We start from the raw sequence: 12,408 nt of genomic DNA on the forward strand, positions 1-12,408 counted from the left end.
AGCAAACGAGAACGCAGGTAGCAACCCGAGTACGCTTTCTGACGCCACAACATAAAGGCATCTTCCAGCCTTCCCGTAAAATGAGCAGATTAAAGAAAGGTAGTTATCCTTGGATCTCTTATCAAGTTAATGGCATCTCACTTTGCAAGCTTTCTCTTGTGTAATAAAATAGAGCAAGCTTTTATAGGGAGGTTGATAAGGGCCATCACGCTATCTGCTACCGAAAATTTCCCCCGAGCACCGCAGATGCGCATGCGCAAATGACCGCGAAAGAGGGCCACATGCTAGCGAGTTCCGTCCACGCTGTGGTATACCTTTGGCATAATGCCCTGCTATCATGTAACAAGCTGTAATAATGAATTGCATATTATTCTAGTCGCTATGATACTAGAATGAAACTAAAGCATGAGAAATCCTGTCTGAGAATGTTTCTTCAGTTTTCTCAGAAGCGAAATAATGGGACCTTCTTCGAAGTACATTTCACATATGTTAAGCATTAAAGATAATGAGAACATTCTGTAGGTCTCGTGAACTTACTCATACAAAAAAACGATTGCGTTCAAATGTTTTTTTTTTTACTTGACACCGTTGATTGTTCATATGCTCTAATACAGTCGAACACAGGTGCATCAAAGGCCACTTCACCGAATTTGTTTGAAATTTTTTCAGCTGGCTACAACGAGTCAGTTTTAAAAAAGAAATTTACGGCTGATATGCATAGTTATTCAAATGCGAAGTAAGTGCGTAGCACTGTTTAGGCACGGAGGTAAGCTCAAGCTGCTTCAGGACACGGTGAGCGGCTCGGAGCCGAGGTCCAGGGAGCACCGCGCGTGCACGTGTGCTGTCTGTGAGGGCTGAGGAGTGACTGATGCGAGGGGAGAGATGCTGAAGTTGAAGATGTGCGAGCGACACACGACTGCTCACTCCGGAGTAACACACGCTTGTGCAACGCTGGCCAGGGACGGCCGCCACGTCCGCAACTGACACGCCCTTCTCTCACTGTCTTACTCTCTGACTGGGTACACCTATGCGGCCGCTCCGCACCCTCAGTGTTAAGTCGCGTGATACGGGCGTCGCCACATCCCCTCTCTCCTCCTCAAGTTCAAGCAGAGACGGATGGACAGAGAAAGAGAGCGGCTTGTGCTGCAGGTGTGAGGCCGCTCCGCCTCCTCAATGCTGAGCCGCGCGACGCGCTCATTGCCACCTTCTCTTTCTCCTCTTAAAGTTCACGAAGAGAGAGAGAGAGAGAGTAAGCGGCTTCGGACAGACATAGGCGAAATCCGTGACTGCCGCGAGTAGTGCTACGCACTAAAATACTACTGCTTCAACTCTATTTTCGCTGGAGCTAGATTTGAACAGGTAATTATCGATAAATATGTGCTCCCACCCATCTGTGCTTTTCCGAAGCTCCACGCTGCTTTGTATCATTGTAATGTTACGCTGTAATCGATGTTTGCTTATATTCGACCACCCATTCACACAGACATTGAAGCCGCGATTATTAGGTTGTGATGAATGTATGGCTAGCTGACTCAAGGTACCATTTTGTTTCGAGCTAGAGCAGCAATTACTCTCTACCTTATATCACCGCTACTTGCTCCAAATGAGAAGGGTTTGATGTGATCCGAAATATTATTGGTGCCAGCGAGGAGAACGTTGTGAAGCACTTGATCAGTGCATGTGGCAATCAAACCATGACGTGCAGTTAATAAAAATCAGAAGCAGCTGGCAGCCTTCTTTGCGAATATTTTTAGTGAGCATTCTTACCAGAAAGAGTGTTTGATTTTGTTCGAACAAATATTTCCGCGTGCCCAATCAGATGTTTTGTACAGAGCTTCAAATGTATTATCTATATGAGCCTAATTACGTGGGCTGAAAAAGAGTGAAAAGCGAACCACAACGACCAGGTTATGAAGCAAAGGCACATATGTAATTTATTTTCTGCCCTCAACCGCTAGCGCCGTAGACGAAATATAGTATGCTGCATCAATCTCGCTTGGAGATGATAGTTGCTCCTCCCAGTTATCAGTAATTCGCAAAACACACCGATAATCAATATCTCCAACCGACGAAGCTTTTACTATAGCTCTCAGACGATACGAGATATAGGTAGCGCAGTGCTCTGACAGATCATTCTGAAGGCCCTCATGCGACGAAGCAGCAGCAAATAGTTTCAGCATCTCCACGGTCATGCTAGCCTGAATTACCGCGCTCATTCCCTTATATGGCTGAAAATATAGAAAGAGCTAGGGCTCAGAGATGTGCGCGGTGATGTCTGTTCGCCGCCGAGTGTTCTGTCTATGCCGTCACCGAAGGCGCATATAAGGGCTTTGGGGGAAACTGATCGCCATGCTGCAGCCGACGATTTCTCTCGGTGCGTTATTTAAGTATATTAGCGAATATGTTATTTCTTTCTGGCGCTAAGTCCCTCTTGAAGCGGGGCGGCCACCTGCTGTACAGCTCGCGCACTTCGGATCTCTAGCGCACGATGGGTCAATCCGCCACTCGTCCTCAGCCTTCGTGCATTCCCGCATCAGGGAAAGTCGGCGTCGTACGAGTTCCATTTTGTATATTTTTTTATGTTTTGATACTTTTGGCTTTTCAGAGTTTGAATGAATCCCATAGTTGGACTGGGTGGGGTTGGCAATTGTCGGCAGAATTTGGAGTACAGAACGGAAGCGGGTGGGGGGGGGGGGGGGGGGGTGGCTTTTTACGGCAAGGCTCTGAAAGTGACATTAGCATTGAGATTAAGGGGCGGGAAGTACTTTTGCGGGGTGTGGAGGTGATCACTCGAAGTTTTTACAGCACTAAGAAAAAAAAAAGAAAATAGCAGGAAAAGGCAATGGGAAACAGGAAACGTCTGCGAGCACCGGAATGGAATTCGGCAGGTTCGCATCAACGCAAACACAATGCACACTGGTTAAAAGGAAGCAAGTTGTATTTTCGCTGGTAGTCGTTAAGGCACCGGGTGCACGTGGGTTCCTCATCGCTTTCTCTTCTGTCTGCTCTAAGCAGGCTGGGGCTATCAGTTCAAGCCTGTAGGTGACAGGGGCGCCACAATAGCTCAGGGACCAAAGTGATGACCTGGAAGGACTGTTTATGGGTGGGTAAGCATTGAAGCTTCAATAACAGGAAAAGCCAGCGTCCCTCATAAAGCGGTGACCTGAGACTAGCTGCTTACACCCACCAGTCACGTTTAATTTAATGCATTATTAGAACTTAACTGAAGTTTACATAAGTGTAAACCTACCACTGGATGGCACGTGATCTGCCTGGTGCGAATGGGAGGCAACGATTTTAGTGATAAAAAGCTGACAATAGGAGGCAGTGAGATACCAAGACTGGCAGAATATGAGTACTTCGCTGTGTGGATAAACGAAAGACATGTATACATGGAAAAACATGAGCAGGCCACCAGGGCGAAGGGGCGAATAGATGCCGCGATAATGATGCACAGGGTATTATGGGTGTACAACAGATATGAAGTACCTAAAGGTATTTAGAAAGGAATTATGTTACCGAGGTTTACCTTAGGGAAAGCGGTTTTGTGCTTAAGGGCAGAAGTCCAATCGGTGTTAGGAATAATTCAGAACTCTGCCGGAAGGTGAGCACTTTGAGAGCACGGCAAAACTGCAATCGAAGCAGTACAGGAAGACATTGGCTAGGCTTCTTTCGAGGCACGAGATTCTCAGAAAAAAAAAAATACTCTACGAAAAACGTTTAGGAAAATGAAGAAAAAGTGGGCAGCTAAAGTACTTAAATACTTATACCGAAAGGGCATTGATTCACAGTGGCGGAAAAGGATCAGAAAACTAAACCATAATTATCTAAGAAGGCAGGACGCAGAAATAAAGGAAATTAAACGACAGGTACGGAATAAGTCAATGAAAAAGAAGTCGACCCTAGACATATATATAGAAAATGAAACAAACGTATTAAGAAGGAAACCGTCTATGACAAGTTATGAGGCAGCTGCCTTCTTTTAGGGCTAGATTACGATGTCTTAGAACACGAAGCTACAGAAGGAAGTTTAATCAAAAAGATGAAACATGTGCTATGTACGGTATATTCCCAGAAACAATTGAACATCTTGTACTGGAGTGTGGCGGTATCCATCCAGATGTCTATACGAAGACAGTCAGTCTAGCCGAGGTCCTGGGGTTTAGCGGTAACAAAGAAAGATGGTTTGATTTGTGGGGTTTAACGTCCCAAAGCGACTCAGGCTATGAGAGACGCCGTAGTCGAGGGCTCCTGAAATTTCTCACCACCTGGGGTAAGCAAGAGATGTTTGGAACATTAGTGGATAAATAGCAGGGAGGGAACGCATGAAAGATAAATCAAAATAAACACGAGTATTTAATAATAACCCGGGAGTAAAATGACAGTAGTTAAAGTTTACGGATTATCTAAATAAAAAAAAACATCCAGCATGGAATTCAGGACTGCTTTGGGGGATTGCGAGCGCATAGACCAGAAATCGGAATAGTGGGGTTTACAAACGAGCAGAATGCACCATTTGAATTGTCTACACATGCGCCAGGGTTTAGTTCCAGCGATTGCACTCTCTCTGAATCTAGGCAGCGGCGCGAGCTGTTTTCAATGCCTGCGCAAAGGGAGTATGGTTACCGTCTGTAACAGCAGCTAACGAGAGAGATAGCACACAACCGTCTGGCGGAGCGTAATCAATGTGCGTTGGCTTGTCGATAAGATTGAGGGGCCTTGGAGCCCATTTCATCTGCCAAGTACTGAGCAGCATGCGCAGAGACCTAATGAAGGTCAACTATTGTCCTTCTGGAAAAAGGCAGTTAATCCTTATTCCCATTCGATAGGCTATGTTGCGAAAGAGAGCAGAATCGGATAACAACGTGCTGCGCTCCGGCTCTGTAGTTTTGAAGCTAAGCGACGAGAAATTATTAACTGGAATGTTGGCTCTGCTAAGTGCGTGCTCAAAAATATTTTATAGCGCAGGCTACACCGCGCGAGGTTTTCAAACCTTCGGCGTAGCGCCGTGGCACCGTGGAAGACTAAGAATAAGAAGAAGGAAAAAATAAGAAGAAAAAAAGAAGAAAGAGAAGTAAAGGAAGAGGAAGGAAAAGGTGAATGAGAAGAAGAAGACGAAGAATAAAAAAAGAAGAAAAAGAAGAAGACAGATAACTCGGTAGTTGGTAGCGGGGAACGATAACAGTGAGTTCCTAGAACAGTAGGTTCGTTCAAACGTTCTAGTGGCGGTGTGCCACGGAGTTTGACGTAGTGACGATGTGATACCACTGGATGTCTTCTGCACCCGAATTAGAATAGTCTACGACGAGAGGCAAGGGGGGGGGGGGGGCTCATACGTGAAGTGATTCCCCTTTGGCATAAATAAAGCTGCAACCATAGAGCAAAAGCACTGGCAGATTATGACTAGCAGCTTACCGGCATCGCTCAAGAGGAAAGTATAGAACAGTTGCATCTTACCTGTGCTCACCTATGGGGCTGAAACGTGGAGGCTAACCAAGAGAGTTCTACTTAAGTTGAGGACAACCCAGAGGGCTATGGCACGAAAAATGGTAGGGGTAACATTAAGAGATAGGAATCGTGCAGAGTGGGCCAGAGAAATAACTCAAGTTACTGACATTCTAGTGGAAATTAAGAAGAAGAAATGGGCATGGGCAGGAGACCTAGTGCGCAGAGAGGATAACCGGTGGTCGCTTAGGGTAACAAACTAGATTCCAAGGGAAGGAAAGCGTAGCAGGGGGCGGCAGAAAGTTAGGCGGGCGGATGAGGTTAAGAAGTTCGCAGGGGTCAAGTGGATGCAGCGAGCACAGAACCGAGTTAAGTGGAGAAATATGGGAGAGGCCTTGCCCTGCAGTGGGTATAGTCAGGCTGATAATGATGATGATGACTATGCGCAAAGCCCATGTCTAAACTTTGAAGCCGAACCTAAGCGTAGACATGCAGATTGTTTTCGTGTAACTCCAGGTTTAGCCTCAAGCTAAACAACAGCTAATTTTTTTTTCTCTGCCGTAGTAACTTAACCTTAGAGAAAGTACTTCATAAATAACAGTAGTTTTACTGTTAACACTAATAACAAGCATTTAGCTCAAAATTCCTCACAGAGAGCAGCTCTCCATGATAACCAATTTAATGGATTTCTAGTTATGGTATTTTGGGATTTAATTTATCACGGCTTTTCGCATTATCCTCGACGAATGTATTAAACTGGAAATTTTTTTCGTCGTTTTGTTCGTCCAACCTGTTTGACAATACTGGCGGCTTGACAGGCGGTGCCAGGTTGCACATGATAGTTTAATTATGAAGGTTCTAAAACAACGCAGGAAGCAGAACCGCATTTTGTGTTTGCTCCTGAAATGCTGACTATGCCAAGGATGGTGCTGTCCAATCAGCAAAGATGATTTCACAATCCGGTTGCAGGCTATAATCTCATGAGCGGAGTGTAGTCGAGTGTGGAGATGAAATGCGTCTGGTGTGAAAAGCGCGGTAAAAGCTGCGAATTTTGCATTTCGCTATATTCCGAATAGAGACCTTCTTCATATCACTTGCAGTTACTGGATAATTGTTCACAGCAATGCGGACGGAGGAAGGGAAGGAGGGCAAAAGGTAAGGTGGAAGTGCTTAAAATGTTGCTCATTATAATAAACAGGCTGTTCATGAGGGCTGGCAAGTGGAGCTGTAACTCTAGATAATGAGATTGTACCTCTCAGCGTTCAGTTTCTATTTGATGAATCCACTAAGGAAGCATACACGTCAGCTTTTATGACAATATTCAAGGAGAAACTAAACAGACAGGCTTGCTGATGCTACCTTGCTCGCACGAAGGAGCCTAGTCTCGGAAGATTCTTTCTGCGTGCTGCTGTTTCATATTGTTGTTGAGGCGCCTACTAAATACAGAAATATCGATAGTAGCTAGGCTGGCAACAATAAGTTGAAAAGTCAACCTCCGTCTTTTTATAACAGCCTTCAGTCCTGTGAATTTCTTTTGCGTCGATGTGCATCCAAGACGGAGCGGATTCACTCAAATACGCAAAAAAAAAAAAACTCTAATTCAACAGAAGTGAAAGGTTGCTTTCCAAAGATCCAGTTGTATTCCTTGGATCACCGTAAAGCAGCATATTCGCTGAAGGACATGAGAGTGCGCTCCGGAGCTTGTATTTTCTCGTGCGTGGAGATATGCGGTGACAATTTCTCTCCAGCTGCGTCACCTTCGAGAATCAGCGGGCACGGTTGTAGGCCGAAGTGGCCAAAGCTATTTGTGCCCTGTTATTATTAAATCAGGCAGCAATTTGGAAAGGGCTGGTAAAAAAATTTCATATTGATCAACCTTGACGGTGGCGTCATCACTCTGGTGACGTCAGCAACTGACGCTGATGTCTAAAGACCCTCTAGATTCGCGTCACGTCGCACGTGAAATAAAGGATAAGACATAGCATGAAATCTGACGTATTTGTCTCAATTTAGATGGGGTGATTGATTTAGCTAAAGGAACAATGTTTTACATTCTGCTTTCGAAGGCATAAAACTTGCACTCCATGCCCAAAACAGTACTACCTAGTCAGCTCAACGACCTGTGGTACTTCTGTAAGACTTAGGAACAAACGGAATGTCGCTGGTGTAAATGAACCTAAAAACAGAACTAATGCAAAACTCCAAAAGTGAAATAGAAACAAAGGTTTTCAGAACACGAGATAAATAAAGAATAATGTAAGCAATAAGTAGTAAACAAAAGAATTTGAAATTCATAATTAAAAATTTAGTTTCACGCATACCGATTACCTTCCATCGTAGGATGTCACGTCAAGCAAAAGGGCACACGACATACCTACGCACCTTCGCTTCTTCTTCAGCATGCACTGCTTGTTAAACCGGTAGCATACCTGACTTGCAACGAAGGGAATTATTAGATACATGCGGCGGACGAAGTAAATTATTGAATACACGCGTCAGCTGTTATTTCGTTCTACGTGCCATATGGCATTTCGATCGTGGTTAGAGTGATTACGTCGCTTTAAAGCTGAACCCAAGGACGTGGGGTTGATCCCTGCAGGGGCGGCCGCTTTTCGATGGAAGCGGAAAGCAAGGACCCCATGTGCTTTGCGATGTCAGCGCACGTTAAAGAACCCAAGCTGGTCGAAATCTGCGGAGCCCTCCTCTACGGTGTCTCTCATAGTTTGAATCAGTTAGGTACTTTGAAGTTTAAGAATGAAAATTTCATGCCAGCATGACGTCACATTAAGGATGAACACTACTTGCTCTTTGACATTCCCGCGCGCAGTCATATGGCTGTGATGTTCCCTTCTCGACGAACAATAGTTTATCTCTCATAGCTTGCTACGCCCCAGTGGCAACGACTTTTCTTGGAAGCAGAACATTACGCTGCCACATATAGGATAACATGCCACAACATCCACTATTTTAGCTGCAAAGTGAGATGCTGCAGAACCTTAACGTTTAGTGGCGTAGTACGGCGACAAGAACAGGGGAAGAAAACAGGTATATAGGTGAGTGTGTTTACAAGTCCTGTAAACGCTATAGGAAATATGTAGCCTTTTACTATAACTCTAATAAATGTAACTGACTACAGTAGTCAGTTACAGCATAGGAAAATCACTTGAAAAATTAGTGAAATGTCGTTCAAGTTGCTTATTACTCTATTTAATTTTTTTGTTCTGGCCCTTGATGTCTCGGACAACAACGAAGAGTGAACCAGAGTAGAATACGCTGTCGGGCTAGTTGGCGCTGATACACTGGGCCGACAGCGCTACGCCACACGAACTGAGGACAGAAAAATAAAATACTACAAAACAGGATCTGTGACGTGGTCTTTTTGTTTCTGTTCTCTGGTCTTACCACTATCAACCCCAGTGGATCAGCACAAACTAGCATGAAAACTTGTTCTCTTCACTCTCAAACATTCCTAGTTTAGAGGGCCCTGTCTCTTCGTCACTCGCCGACCCCTGCCATGTACTGCAGCAGTTACTTGCCGGGTGTAATTTTTCAGTTGTTGCAGTCTCCTAAAAAGTATTGTCCCTTGTTATTACCGGGTTTCTAGCTGTGCTTCCCGCTGCTCCGGCAGCTTTCTACGACTGCAGCCGAGCGGATGCCGGCGAGCACATGATGCCCTTTGCATGTAACTGTGCTGGGCAGCATGCCCTCAGCACACTGAGGAGAAGCTTCAACGCCAGGCATCTCAGAACATGCTCTAGACAATCCAGCGCCTGTGCGGGGTCCTCCTCGCCCGCTCGCTCCAGGGCAGCTTCGAGACGGTAGACAAGCGCGCTCGTTGTTCGACCTCTTGTGCCGCCGCAAACTCCTGCCTCCGGAGCTGACAGTACAAATGCCAACGGTTTAGGACCTGTAAAACATAGCGCTGCCGTTTGCAGGGAGAGAACGCGAAAAGTTCCACGTGGCAATACCCTCATGAAATCTTATCTAATCGCATTGACTTCATACGGTACACATCATTATAATAAAATATCTGACGTAATTTATGATCATGTACAAGAAGCTATGCAACCTTATGCAATTATATGCGACTTGTAGGTGATTTTTTATGGGAATTGAGTGAGATTGTGTGAGAAAATGAGAGGTTATTGCTTCATACAATTTTTCAGTAGGGCAGTGTCGAGTCCAGGGCCGCTCAACTGAAGCGTTCATGGCGGAATCTCCCTGGCCGTCGCTGTGCGAAAATAGTCGCAAGTATCCAGCACCTATCCAGTGCTCAGCAGTATCCAGCAGTTATATCCAGTAGCAACGTCAACCGCGGTCACGGGAAGCCGCGGTAGTGTCGGCCAAACTACCGTCATAATGCTTACCGAGGTTACCGCAGAGTGAGCTTTACGACAATCTTTATTAGCACAATCAACCTAGCCAATAGCAGTTGCTGGGATTCAGGTGCACGTCAGCGCCCGAGTACCAAGGCGCATGAGCTGCCCGCTCGAACAGCGTGCACATTGAAAACTGAAAAACGTCTCAAACGCAACACAGCGATGTATATAGTGGCGTCCGACGCCAATTTTGTACAATTATCGAGTACCGCCCGGCAGCACAGCAGCGTACTGTATTGAGGCACCCAATACTCCGGCCGTCCCATATTAGCAGCATCGTTTACGCTGCTCATTGTCAGGCCCAACTCTTTCATCATGAAAAGTGGCGATAAGCTCATTACCGCACTGCGAGGCTGCCGCAAGCTGACAGCAACAGCGCCCGTGAGCGCGAAGGACACGAAGGACGATGGCAGTCTTACGGTCTGCTTCTCCCTCATCTTGGCTAGGCTTAAATCGGTCATGACATATTTTGTGCACTCTTCAAGCGCGGTCACGCTAAGCCGCGGTAATGTCTGGCAAACTGCAGTCGTGCCGCCTACGGAGGTTACTGCAAAGTGAGTGTTGTGTTGGGTTTTTTGGCGCATAAGCAACTAAGGCTATCATGCGCCAAGAGCAAGGTGTTTTTATTTTGTAGATGAGAAATTTTAAAGTTTCCTTAGGAGCTTTGCCTCTTTTAGGAATTTAAAAACATGAGAAGTTTCTACCAGTGCATCTTCTCCCAGAAGCAGGCCAGGATGAAACGGGATTAGATGATTGTAAAAACGTTTAAAATATTTTTTCCTTAATTTCTCAAGCTTAGTGCATGAAAGTAATATGTGATTTATTGTTAGTTCCTCTCCGCAACACTCACAGGTTTGTCTTCTTTCTTGAGGATGAAGTTATGTGTTAAGTGTATGTGTCCGATGCGGAGGCGATATAAATTAACTTCAATGATGCGTTTTTGATGACAGCATGATTTCCATTCCTCGATGAGTGGTTTGACGAGATGTAGTTTATTATTGATTTCATTATTCCATGAAGCCTGCCATCTGACTCCTAGTTTTCTCTTAATGGATTTTAGGATGTCTGCATGCGGTATGTGAACTTGTTGTATTTTGGCCTTACAGGCTGCTGCGGCACATGCATCAGCTCTCTCATTGCCGATGATCCCAACAAGGCTTGGTACCCAACATAACTTAATTGATTGTCCATGTGATCGTGCAGCTATCACGTCATGTATGATGTTTCTAATTAGAGGTTGTGTAGCATTTCTGCGATGTAGTGCACTATAATTACACTGAGAGAATCAATATAAATTATGCTGTTTTTAATTCTTTTCTGTAAAATGTTTTCTACTTCCAATGAAACAGCACAGCATTCAGCTGTGAATATTGAAGAGCATTTGGGCAACCGGACTATTTTCTTCCATTTTCTTGTATTCCTGCGCTTCCTACGTAAAGTGCTCTTTTTGACCCATCTGTATAGAATGCTGTGTAATCTTTGTATCTTTCACTTAGTGCGAATAACTCTTGCAGTATGTTTTCGTGTGGTGTTCGTTTCTTACTAAAGTGTGCTAATGTGAAGTCGCACACAGTAGGGAAATGGTACCAAGGTGCCAGTGAGTTGGATCTTTGGGCAATGTTTGGAAGTGAGTCGAATGCGTTCAATTTCTGACGTATCTGTTCAAAACGAAGATTTATTGGTCTGATTGCTTGGTGTTTGTTCTCAAAGAGTGTTTTCGATGGGCACTTTGTATCTATAAGGTAACACAGGTGTTCGGGTATGGACCTTATTTTAAGTACATATGTGCATGTAACCATTGTTCTTCTGCCTGAGAGAGGTGGTTCATTTGCTTCAACGTACAAACTATTTACAAGGGACGTTCTATAAGCACCAGTTGAAAGGCGCAACCCCAAATTGTGAACAGGATCCAAGCGTTTCAGGTAAGAGGGTCTTGCTGACCCGTACACTATGCTGCCGTAATATAAGGTGGAGCGTATTATACAACGGTAAATGTGCAGACGAGGTCCTGTCGGACACCCAGTGTTTCTGTGATAGTACTTTCAGTATGTTAAGTGATTGGGATGCTTTCTTTTTGATGGTATTTATTTGCGGTAGGAATGTTAGCTTTTTATCAAAAATAACGTCCAGGAATTTATGTTCGCTTTTGATAGGTACCACAAATTCTTTTAGGTGTAGGTAAGGGTCGGTGTGCAAGCCTCGTTTGAATGAGAACAGAACAGAAATTGATTTTTGCGGTGAAAACTGGAATCCATTTTTGTCTGCCCATGTGGCTAGTCTATTATTTGTTAACTGTATTTGCCGCTCGCATGCTGAAATTTTAGATGATGTGCATGCGATCTGGAGATCATGAACATAAATTGAATACATGATGGATTTCGGGATTATTTTGCATATTGAATTCATTTTTACAGCAAACATAGTAGTGCTTAAAATACGTCCTTGTGGCACTTCGTTTTCTTGCGTGAAGGCCTTTGAGAGTGTTGAGCATAAGCGTACATTGAATGAACGATTTGAAAGGAAATGCTTTAGGCAGTTCAACATGCTGCCACGTATACCTAGATCTGCCAGGTCGCGTAGAATG

This window comes from Amblyomma maculatum, chromosome 7 (assembly GCF_055883805.1).
Source record: "Amblyomma maculatum isolate TAMU_Amacu chromosome 7, ASM5588380v1, whole genome shotgun sequence".
Taxonomy (NCBI): Eukaryota; Metazoa; Arthropoda; class Arachnida; order Ixodida; family Ixodidae; genus Amblyomma; species Amblyomma maculatum.